At 40.8% G+C, this 12,598-nt stretch overlaps 1 long non-coding RNA gene across 1 annotated transcript; it reads left to right on the top strand.

Moving 5' to 3' along the window:
* The first annotated feature begins 2,794 nt into the window (after positions 1–2,794).
* On the top strand, positions 2,795–8,632 carry LOC137853035 (uncharacterized). Its single transcript, XR_011094177.1, has 3 exons — positions 2,795–2,902; positions 6,805–6,896; positions 7,765–8,632. It is a non-coding gene; the product is annotated as an uncharacterized lncRNA (long non-coding RNA).
* Positions 8,633–12,598: the final 3,966 nt, after the last annotated feature.

The following is a 12,598-nucleotide window of genomic DNA, read 5'->3' as shown; positions in this document are numbered from 1 at the left end:
CACATTATGCCACAAACACATGGATTCATGATGTGCTGAGACCAATCTAGCTGTTGGTTCTCCCCCAGAAAGGACAGTTTTGCTGTCTCTGATCCCCTGTCTGAATACCTGCCCTGTCCCATATATCAGTTCATCCATTGACCACTTTTCTCTATTTCCAGCTTCAAGCAAGAACAGCCAGCAGAGGTGGCTCAGCCTGCAAATGCAGCAGCTGGGTACATGCGGACAAGATGAGGACACACAACCTCGATCAGAGCAGAAGAAAGCCGTCCTCTTTCTCCATCAGTGGCTCATAGCATAATGGCACACCTCAAAGCTACCTGACATTACGTGATACAAGGAAGTGATCACCTTGTCCTTGGAAATAGAAGACTCTAATGGGACTGAGTTGTTGCTGCTCATGGCAGTGTCATTCATGCCAGGGTCTCCAGTTAAAATTGCTAATGACCATTGCTCTGGTGTGATTTAGAGGATTGCTGGAGTTGACTTGCTATGTTAAAAGCTTCTTTGCTTTGCACCAAAACCATTCAAGAACTGGATCCAAATATTTTGAGGATGGTTCAAAGCAATTTTAGAGGCCATGCTCAAAAAGTTGCATCTTGCTGTGTGCTAATTGCTCAGTGTGGAGGTACAGTGGCACTGGGAAAGGGAGGAGAGTTCACAGAACTTTTATCACACTATTTTTTTTTTTCTGGTAATGACATACAACAGGAAAAAGGTTAGAAAATAGGTTATGTAACACCAGAAAACAAGGAACCAAAAATGGCAAGGGCATCCTGCTAAGTAAGCAGTATTTTAGCCTTGTGTTCTACAAGTCTGCTTAGAGGTGTTCTTTTTCTGTGTCAGGTGTGATTTCTGCCATGACCATTGGTACAAAACCAACATAGTGTCCCAAGATAATTGCTGCCAAACCCAATAGGTTTGCTGGCTCCCTCGGTTTATCAAAGAACCACAGAAGGGTCTAGGGTGGAAAGGACCTCTGGAGGCCATTTGGTCCAACCCTCAGCTCAAGCAGGGACACCTAGAGCAGGATGCCCAGGACTGTGTCCAGACAGCTTTTGAAAATCTCCCAGGAGGGAGATGCCAAACCCTCTACCGGCAACCTGTGCCAGTGCTCAGTCACCCACATAGTAAAGAAGTGCTCCCTGATGTTCAGACAGAATCTCTGATGTTTCAGTTTGTTCCCATTGCCTCTTGTTCTGGCACTGGGAACCACTGAAAAGAGCTTGGCTCCATACACTTTGCACACTCCCTTCAGGTATTTATACACATTCATAAAATCCAAAATTGCTCTTCCAAAGACTGGAGGACTCAGCCCCTTACAGAACCACTCTAGAAACTGCTTCCCTTCAGCAGCTGTTTGTTTTTGCCTCGTGTCTGCCAACAACACAGCTGGAGGTAGGTATTACATGAATACCCAAGAGGACGGAAGTGAGACCCCAAGACAACTGTGACTGTACCTTCTGGAAAGCATTCTCAACAAGACTGTCATATTTCTACTTTTGCATTTGAAAGGTCTTGTGCTCTCTTACATTATAAACACAACAGTGTCAGTGAATTAAGCTGCACAAGATTTACAGACCACATTCAAAATTTTATTCCACCCATTTATTTTATTTTTTTTAATGGAAAGTGATGGCAGCATAAGCACTCTAATTATATATGAAAAAAAATCTTTCTTATCTCTGAGATAGCATGAGTATAGTTCAGCTAAGTATAGATAGGCTAGGTATTGTGCATTAAGAAAGGTCTTTCAACTCTTTCACTCTTCAAAGATGACTAATTTTTTGAGAGTGGAGCTGTATTGTTAATTACACATATTTTGTGTAATTTCTGTCCAACCGTGTTTTGATATACAACACACAGATTGAACTTTCAGCCTTCAACTTGTGATTTTTCTTGACAGTCATCTGAAAAATGTAAAAGCATTGAACCTGGCCACCTTTGAACTACCAATGTTATTGTGGTGATTCAGGTTTTCCTTTGAAAATGCTGAAAGAAGATCACAAATGCTGAAAGAAGATCACACTACAGTGGGAGAAAGATAGGACTCAGTGTTTTTCCTGCCAGTCTTCATAGCACTCACATATTTGTTTCTGTATTGGTAGTGATTCATATCACAAATGCCTTTGTCCATTTCTCTCTTTCTGCTACAATAGCACAAGTAATTAACTAAGTGAAGAGGCTGTCAATTAAACACTGATACTAATCTTGGCATAAAAGCTCCCTTTTAGAAACACTGATTTGGAACATATTTTACAGCGTCACCACTGCCTTCATTCAGCTCACTTCTCAGACAATTAAGTGCTCCAAATGTTTGCGTGTCATCCAGGCAACATTAGTAGCACGAACGACCCCTGCTATAGATACAGTCCCTGCAAAGAATGCCTAGGGAATACAATGGCTATTGTGCCAACAAGGCTTATTTTATCAAGCAAGGGACATTATATAGTTAATTAATGCCAAGATCTTTAATGATAAGATTGTCAAGGACAATTAAGAAGATGACTATAAGTGTCCTTGGTAACAAGAATGTAACACTGATTTTAGCTTACTTTCACTAAGTGTGGCTTAAAGGTCAGTTTCTCTGAAGTGTGAATACTTAAGCATTCCTTGGATAGATGTCATTATACATTAATCTCAGGAGAAAAACTTTTTTCTTTTTTTTTCTGAATCTTTCCATGCAGCAAATGAACATTAATGTGAAACTCTTGCTAAAAAATTAAGGGAACATAATTCAATAAGAAATATCTAGCCAGTGTCACATTCTCAGCAAGAGCTCTGGGTCCACTATCTGAGATGAAGTCAATGGAAAGACTCACCCTGAATTCAGCTCATCTGGCTCAGGACCCTGGCCATGCAACTGGGGGATGCACAGCCTCTCCTAGGTCAGCCCACTCAAGTAAGCTTCTCCTGTTTCTAACCTGTCCAATATTGGATGCAGTTTTACTTTGTCTTTTACTATGTCTTTCTTGTGCACCAAAATCAAGCTCAAATGGCATTTGGTATAAAATGTCTGTGTGAGATAAGCTCACAGAAAAAAAAAAATAATAAAGAAAACAAACAAACAAACAAACAAAAAAAAAAAAAAACACAAGTGATAGATACTGGTAGCTTGAATGTGGAAATTAAATGAAGAGATTTAAGAGAAATGTCTCTGTCACCTTTAGAACAATTGATTCTACATGGTGATATAGATGGATAAGGAATTTGGGGAAAAAAAAAAAAAAAAAAAAAACACAAGGAAAATATTTGTTAAAATTACTTATTTTCGGAAACATTAGGTTCAAAGTTACATTCATATTCCCAAAGGATCACCTAAGAAGCTCTTCAGAACAGAATTTGCTTTTGAGTGCTCAATAATAATCTAAGAAAATAGCAAAAGGTAGAGAACCCTGCCCACTTCCTACTGTCACTTTTTTTTAATAGAAAGGGAAAATGACTAAAATGTTGACTTAAGGAAGTTTGTACCAGTTACCTGGTGTTGATCCTAAGCAAAATAATGAGAGCTAGTTCAAGACCACTGAGAAGGAAGTCTGTTCAAGTCCACCAAGACTAAGAAACTGCAGGCAACAAAAATATGGTTAAAGGTAATTAGCAAGTTTCAAGGAACATGGGTCTTCTTAAACATAAAAAGCAGTAAAACTACGCATTTGGTCAATAATGGTGACAGGTTTACGCTAATATAACTTGGATATGTCCCTGATACAACATCAAATGCTATATTGATTTTAAAGTGCTAGTTCAGTCTGAACTGGAGACACGTTCTGTGTGTAAATTGCCTAGTTTAATGGGTTGGGGCGCCTGGCTCCCACCGTGATGCAAAACAGAATATAACAACAGCATGTGACCTTGAAAGCTCCTTGCATACAACCTTGCTCAGTCACCCCACAGAAAGTACAATCTTTTTAAAAAGCCTTTTCCAGAGGAATCAAGCTCTGGCCCTTCATTTTAGCATAAAAAATGCATTTCACCAGTTTAGAAGAACTGGAAGAAAAATGCAGTTCTGCAATGCAATAAGTTCACATAAAATATCTCTTCACTTATTTCATACCCAATTCTCTCCACTTCATCTGAGACATTTGCTTTCCAAATATGAGCCCCCACACCATAAACACCTTCACTAGGGAATGCCTGTCAGTCCCTGAGCTGCTACGTGCTGAGATGTTGTTTCTGCACCTATTTTTATTTCAGAGAGATGATGCCCAGTCATGCACTCAGACAATTGTGCAAGGTGAGAGCTCACACTACTCTCCCCAAGCATTTGCCAAAAACACAACTGCACACACAGCTCCATGGTTGCATCCCATGATCAGAAATCAGGTGCTTTGCATAAGGAGATGAAAGTCTGGAAGCCACCAAAGTGCTCTGTTCACAAACATGCTACATCTCCAAGTTGGCACCTGCAATTTCCCATTTTTTTCCCTTAATTTTTTCATACAGAAGATTCAACTCATCTCTTTGTCAGGTTTTAAGCTAGGAAGACAAGTTATAAAAATGTGTTTAGCTGAACCCTGGCTCAACACCTGGGGGCAGAAACAGAACTACAAGGTGTTGAAAGTCAAAATTGGGAATAATATTGCTAAATTTCCATTATAGTTGCCTCCACTTCCTCTTTCCTTCTCTCTCCTCCCCTCTCCAATCATTACTTCCATTTGATTCTGATCTTTCCTCTGTTCATCTGCACAGACCACAGAAGAGTACTTTGGGCTTTCTGTACAAAAAAAATGGATGCATAGTCCAATTTTCAAGAGTGCAAATGTTGGTGTCACTGCATGTACCAGCATGTCTGTCAGAGCATCCCCTTTGCAGTGATATCAGAATATACACCACAAAAACAACCAACCAACCAAACAGACCCTCAAAAGTATAAAATTGCAGCTCACCAGTCAGTGACCCTCCCCAGCTCAGGGGCAGATGGTTTGCTGTTTTACTTCCACACTTGAGAACATTACTGGGTAGTGATGGGACCTCATGAGCAAAAGGCTGAACCCAGAGACACAGCCACTTAACCCTCCCACCAGAAGTTTTGTGTACACTTGCAGCTTCAGAGCCCACCCTTCCATTTACGTTGCACATTTGGAAAACCACTAGGTTTGTTTACATGTGAAAAATATGTAGAAATTTTGAAGCACCAGCAGTAGAAGGAAAATACACTGATGCTTTTTTGTTACACAGAAATAAATCTGCTTGCAGGAAGGTGAATTACCTGCTTGCTCAGTGTGAAGAGTAATAGTGAATAAAATGAAAATTGCTCAGCTTTTGCACAGCACTTTTCATATTCTGTATCAGAGCTATTTTGCCATGAAGGATATACTGACATAAGCAGCAGCTGCTACTCAGCAAGTCTGTTATTCCTAACTACCTTATAATTTCTATATTATTAATTAATCACATTTCACACAAAGAAGTTGTAATTCTGATTGCCTACTGATTCAGATTAGCTTTACTCACTGGCTGCCTTCCTCACTAACTGGTGGATTGCTTTTGCTGGCTCAGAAACTTGAACACGCAGCCTCTCTGATGCTGACAGATTCCATCTGCTCCCCTTTAATTAACATCTAATATGTAAACCATCTAATACATGTAACAGTGCATAACAAGGGATTAAGAAATAGAAGGTAACCCTTCATCACAAAGCTGTGCCACCCCTTAGGATCTCATTACAAATGCTAAACAGTACCAAAACAAAATGGGAACTGTACACAAGCAGAAACAGCAACATGTGGGTACTCTCACAATCACTAACATAAATGTATATTAACACAGAGACAGAATAAAGTGGAAGGTGTAACAGCTTTCATAAGTGGATTCACATAGGTACTACTCCAGCTTGGACATCAGCTGATTTAATGTAATTACAAGTAAGCATGGAAACTACTAATTTGTGTTCCCAATTGTTTTTAGCAAGATAAGAAACATTTTCCAAGACTCTGAGGCAATCCATTAAACCCATTAAAAGTGCTAATTAACTCATGTTCTACAAATGAAAGTGTCTGGGCTGCACTCTCTTGTCTAATACCTGCAAGCAGCCAAAAACTGGGGCTGAAAATATACAAAGAGCATCTTATAGGAAAGCCCTGTAACAAAATTAAGATGTCAAAAGTAGGGAAGATAAAATGCTCTTCTGCATCACAGCAGCTGATGTAACAGGCATGAAATTTATGTGGCTGGGGGACAAGGCTTGCCACCATTCATGGCTAGCTGAGTTATGTGAAAGGTCAAGGCTGCTATGTCTTTCTGATAACATCGAAGCTGAACACGTGCATTTGGAGAGTCTCATCCACACATGTATCCAGTGAGATAGATTAAACTCATGCAGAACAGCTGCAACAGGGCTTGCAATGCTCAACAAAAGGCAGGAAGATTAGAGAACATGATAATAAGACATGAAAAACCCTAATGGCAAGAGGAGAAGGGGAGCTGTGCTTGCTAACCCCCAGCAATGACAAAATCATTATTCGGAACTTAGAAATGACTGAAAGAGAGGGGGAGGGATGAACAGGGGGACAGTATGAGATCAACACCTCCTGGAAGGGTTGGCCTTTGGTTGTCTGCAGAATGTGAGCTACAGTCCTGTGGTACAAGCTCTTGAGTAGACATTTTTGTTTTACATTATACCAGTTGTTCTCCATTTGCCCAAAGTGGGTCTTTAAGGCCAGTCCCCTAAAGCACACTCATGTGAAACTGCATTATGCTGCTGGCTGGGCAGCTCTCTGACAGGAGGGGGGAAGAACTGCTCACACACCATTAAGGCACTTACACATTTATTTGCATTTCCCTCTTTCCTGGTTCCACTTTCAGGAAATACATAATCAAATGCCTTGCTCTAACATGAGACAGCACAGAAGCCTATCATTCCAATATCTTCAGTGGAGCCTGATCAAAAACTTGAGGTGAGAAGCAAAGTTCATAGTGGTATCTATCTATCCTGAGGTCGATTGTACAATCACAGACAATTTTTATCAAAGTGGAAAAAATTATGTTGTACTAAAATCAGTAAAAATCCACTCCCACTCTGTTTCTTAGGGCCTGGGTTCCTAATATCATGCATATTTAAGAAGCAATAAAAATAAAGTTAATAAAGACCACAGTCAACTGGCAATGAAGTGCCTTGTAAGAACTTTGCCAACTCTACTAACTAATCCAAACTGCTGAGATTGATACTCATTGCTAAGAAAAGACACTGGAGTTCTAGCAGTAAGGGCTGCTCAACAAATAGTTCTCCAAAGTCAGAAAGGTTCTCACCTTTGCTTTGTTCTCTGGCCACCTTTCTCAACTTTTCTGTTTACACCACGAAGATTCTTGAATGCTAGAAATGTGTGTCAGGACTGTCTGTTCATGGCACACTTGTCCTGTCCTTTTCACACCATGGTGGATGGTAATGTTTACACTTTTCCAAATGGCAATGTCTCAGCACTCCTTCAATCTCAGCACTCCTTCAACACTAGTATCAATATGTACTCTGCTATTTACAATTTAGTAATGTCTTGAGAAAAAGCCTAAAGGAAAAGCAAAGTAATCTGGCTTATATTCACTTCTTCCTAAAATAGGTGTTGTGGTTTTTTGTTTGTTTGTTTTTCCCAGTTATTACACTTATTTGCTAAACACAGAGATACATTGCTTTTTGACACTATTGTTTTCTCTGTTTTTGAAGAGAACAAACCTTTTAGTCCACTGATGTGCTGAGATTTGTTTCATAGTAGTTTTAAGATCAGTCCTGTATTTCCTAACCCTTTTCTTTTCCTTTTCTTCCTGCCACAGGCTAAATGCATTAGACGGATACACGATCATCCAGAAACCATTAAATCTTCCTTTTGAGATGAGACTCTGTGGCTAGAGTTTCATTCTTATCTCCCCTTCTGATCGGAGGAGGAAGTTCTGCTACAGAGATTCTGTCTCAAAACCTTCCACCAGCATTGCCTTCTGCAGAAGAAAGTGTATTCTCCTCTCTGCACCCCTGTGGCACCCAAATACCCCACTAAAACAAGCATCAGTCTCTATGTTTCCTCTCTTGGGAGTGGTCACACTTGCAGTAAACAAGCTAAAGTGCCGATCTGCTGTGGCAGAGCCTTGATCCTGGCAACATCCCAGACATCACTGGGCAATTTGGTTTGAAGCCATGGTTGCAGGTGTGGTTTGAAGCCATCCTCTTTAGGGGAGGAACCTTGTTCTTGCATTGTCTAGTGGAGGATGCACTGCAGTAAGGTTGGGGAGGACAGTAGAAGTTAAAGGAGGGCTTTCATACTGATGAAACAAGTTGATCAGTATGATACCATAGACTAGATAGTCTTCTGACTACCCTGTGATTTGTCACCACTTATCCTATTACCCCATTTGTTTGACTTAATGTCTTGTCCTCCTAACAGTAGCCCTTGAACTCTCTCATACCTTTTATCCATTTTAACCTTAGGGGTTGGGAGAAAAGGAAGGGAAAGGGCTTGTTAGAAAGTAAAACATGAGGTAGGATTAGAGGCTGGTGGAAATGGCCAGTCCAACCCTACCATCAGGAACAGATGAGGAACTGGAATTTGAGTGAAGTTACCAGTTCTTGTTTTTGGGAAAATACTAGTATTGGTATGCCTCCTACATCTACCTGACAGCTTTTTCAAGACTTAGGAGTTCAGTGTCTTGGAGGTCTCTGTTTTTCATTCAGAAGTTTTTGAAATGGACAATAATATGCAACTAGTCACACATACACATTAAACAGCTTACTTGCGTAAAGCTTATATTTTAGTAAAACAGGCTAATGTGGTTTGAGAGCATGTACATGAAGTCTAGCAAGTTTCATGTAAGGCTAGAATATAGTTCTGGAGAAAGGTTTCAATCAATCTTAAGTTTTGACTAATATTTGTGGTTTGTTTGATATATATTTTTTCATATTCATTTAGCTATTTCTTTTCTCTTTATTCACCCCAATAGAACTTGACAGTTTTGATGTAACAGTCAATAGCTCTGCACAAATAGACACAGACTGCCACATGCCAAAAGTAGCTGAATATCAAGCTTGTATCTCCAAGTAACTAAACTCAGTTAAGGCATGTGCTTTGTACACCTTGATAGTATTATGTCAATGGAAGGGAAAAATCTGTGGTCATATGTAGTGAAGTTTTAAAAAGTTTAAACAAACAGAAATTGAATATTTTCCAGCCTAAGAATTGTTTTACTTTAAAATAAAAGAATAATAATAATAATAATAAATCCTTCTCAATTTGAGCAAAGAGTGCAGTGAGTAGAACACATTCCAATTTCCAAACAGAATAAGTAGCAGAGAAGTTGTCAGCTTCTGTTTCAGACAGCATCACTGGTGTATTTCAGGCATTTCTGTCCTATTTAATCACTGTTAACTGCAGCCTGGAATGCTGACACAATGTGTAGTGAAAGCAAAGAGTGTAAATTGGGCACGATAGAGGTTTCTTGATGCAGGAAGGAAGTAACATAAAACTGAACACAGCTCAGATGTCACTGTGAGAACAGAATGAACGCATGAACCAGGTCTCTATCACAAGGCAACAGAGAGCAAAAGCACAAATACATATATTTTTATAAATACACATATATATATGATCAAAAAGTGGCTTAAATTAAATGTTTCTATTTTACTTCACATCCTAAGCTGATTTTCTAAATACAGGTAGAATGAATACAGCTTCAAAAGCATATTATGCCCTAGTCAAAACAATATTTGATCAATTACATACGCTGTTTTCGGTGATAAAAATCTTATACTTACATACCAAAATCTTTTTTTCCAAAAGTTTTTAGGAACCCGTCTCTTGTCAGCTCTCAAGGATATTTCCATTCAGAACTTCAGAGAGGGATTTTTAAAGGTGCCTGCTGTTTTGCTAAGAGCCCAACACACCAGTGTGAATGAGTTCAGAATGCAGGCACTTCTGAGAAATTGGATGCCTAAACCCTGCCAGCTTAAAGTGTATATAGTGTATTTTAATATGGGAAAAGGTTTTTGAAGCTCTGTCCTCAGGTCTATTGACATTATAGATTGTTGATGTTTGAATAAAGTTCTTGGAAGTATACTTCTCTGAAAAACAGATGAATGAGGAGGTGCCACATATCACTACCTCGTGCCTTCCCAGAGTCCCCCATACATACAGGCAACAAGTGATTTTGCATGGACCCTCGCAATGATCAGCTGCTGGTCCTCTGTGCCCCCGCAGACTGACTCTTCTCCTCACCCAGCTCGCCTTAGGAAGTTTTCCTTTACTCACTCCCTTGTTTTCAGATGTTGTCTTTCATTCTGGATCTGATATGCTTACTGGGACTCTCGTGGGAAGCCACAGCACTAGACCAAGTGCCACCCCATGAAGCGAGGACAGCAATCACAGAAAAGAAATATCACTGTCTGAATATCCAGTGCCAAACCCTACAGGTTACAGGTTACCCAGAGATGTTGTGGAGTCTCCATTCTTGGAGATCTTCAAAACCTGACTGGGCACAGTCCTGGACAACCTGTTGCAGGTGAACCTGGCTTGAGCTGGGGTGTTGGGCCGGGTGATCTCCAGAGATTCATGATTCTGTGAAACCCAGTGAGGCTACTGCAGAGTGCAACTCGTAGCCCTGCTACCTGCTGGCATGTGACACATCTTCACCAGCAGTGTTTGGAGATCCTGCACAGTCACCAGCAAGTGGTTTCCAAAGGCGTGGTGGTAGACCCATCCTGTCACACAGAGACTCAGGATCACAGGATGGTTGACATTGGAAGGGACCTCTGGAGGTCATCTGAGTCAACCTCCATGCTCAAGCAGGGCTACCTAGAGCAGGTTGCCTGGGACCATGTGTGGATAGTTCTGAAGATCTCCAAGGAGAGACTTTCTGAGAAACCTGTGCCAGTGCTAAATCACTGACACAGGAAAGAAGTGCTTCCTGATGTTCAAGCAGAACCTCCTGTGCCTCCTGTGTTTTAGCTCGTGTCCATTACCTCTTGTTCTGTCAGTGGGCACCACTGGAAAGAGCCTGTCTCCATCCTCTTTGCACCCTTCCTTCCATATTTGCATACATTTATAAGACCCATGCTGAGCCCCCTCTTCTCTAGGCTAATCAGTCCCAGCTCCCTCAGATCTTCTTTATATGGGAGATGCTCCAGTCCCTTTACCACCTTTGGGGCCTTTTGTTGGACTCTTGCACAGCTCAGTGTCCCTCTTGTACTGAGGACACTACAGCTGGACCCAATACTCCAGGTGTGACTTCACCTGTGCTGAGTAGAGGGAAAGGATCACCTCCCTTGGCCTGCTGGTGATACATTGCCTAATAAAGCCCAGGATACAATTTGTCTTCTTAGCAGCAAGGACATGTTGCTGGCTCATGTTCAACCCCCAGACCCTTTTCTACAGAGCTTCTTTCCAGCTAGGTGGCTCCCAGCATGTAATGGTGCCTGGGGTTGTTCCTTCCCAGGTACAGGACTTGGCACTTCTCCTTGTTGAACTTCACAAGGTTTCTGTCAGGCCATCTCTCCAGCTTGTAAAGGTCCTTCTGAATGACAGCACAACCCTCTGGCATGTCTGCCTTATCCTTCAGCGTTATGTCATCTGCAAACTTGCTGAGTGCAGATCTTCATCCAGATCATTAATGAAGATGTTAAACAGGACTAGACCCAGTATTGACCCCTAGTCACTAGTTACTAGCCTCTGAGAAGACTTTGCACCCCAGATCACCTCCCTCTGGGCTCTGCCATTCACTCAGTTTTCAATCCACATCACTACCTGCGGTGGATTGTGCAATGATGCAGGTGTTTTAGTGCAGTGAGCCATAGGATCCAGGCACCCAAAATCTCTGTGGAGCTCAGGACAGGCAGTGGTGGCACTTCAAACTTCCATTAGAACAGGCATAGGGAGAATTAGGCATCCAGGAAGAGGGGTGACAAGAAGCAGCTTGACATTTCACTCAGTCTCCTGTGGTTTTGCTTATGTCACTAAACCCAAAGCACTGAGACTTCTTGAAAAAAGACTTTAAAATCTTATTGTCTGCAGGGTATTTATTATTAACCCTCAGGTTCAGCTCCACTGGAACCAAAGAAGTTATAGCAAAAGGTTCTTTTAATTGTACTTATCTAAACTCTTACTGCCCTAACAATTTATTTTCTCTGAACCCAGTGAAAAATCTGCAGTGAGAACTCTCCAGGCTTCTGCTGAGCAAGACCAGCTCCTTTGCAAGCAGCCCACTCAGAATTGCCATGATTTAAAATTATGAAAAAGTACTAACCAAATTTACAAATCATTCTGTATTCTAATCCAGTCTTTTCAGAACAAAAATTATCATTTAGCTGTTCTGAGATTGACTGTCCTGTTCCTATATTCAGTACCATATGAAGAACACTGCAGAGAAAACTAACATCAAAGTATGTAGTGTATTTCTTAGAGCTGTTATATTACAGACTCCGCATTGTTTGTTGTATCTAGTTACACTACATTACAGAAAAGCTTCTCCTTCTTGTTACATGTATTTGCCATCTCATTCCACCTTCATAAAGAAATATTTAGGTTTCTGTCTTTTTGGATGTGGATTGAATAATAGCACTTTTTGTTTATGAACATATATTTTGAATTTCAACGACAGAACACAAGGACAGACCCAATGAACAGCT

This window comes from Anas acuta, chromosome 3, assembly GCF_963932015.1.
Source record: "Anas acuta chromosome 3, bAnaAcu1.1, whole genome shotgun sequence".
NCBI classification, from domain to species: Eukaryota; Metazoa; Chordata; class Aves; order Anseriformes; family Anatidae; genus Anas; species Anas acuta.
This window is presented reverse-complemented; position numbering and strand designations above follow the sequence as displayed.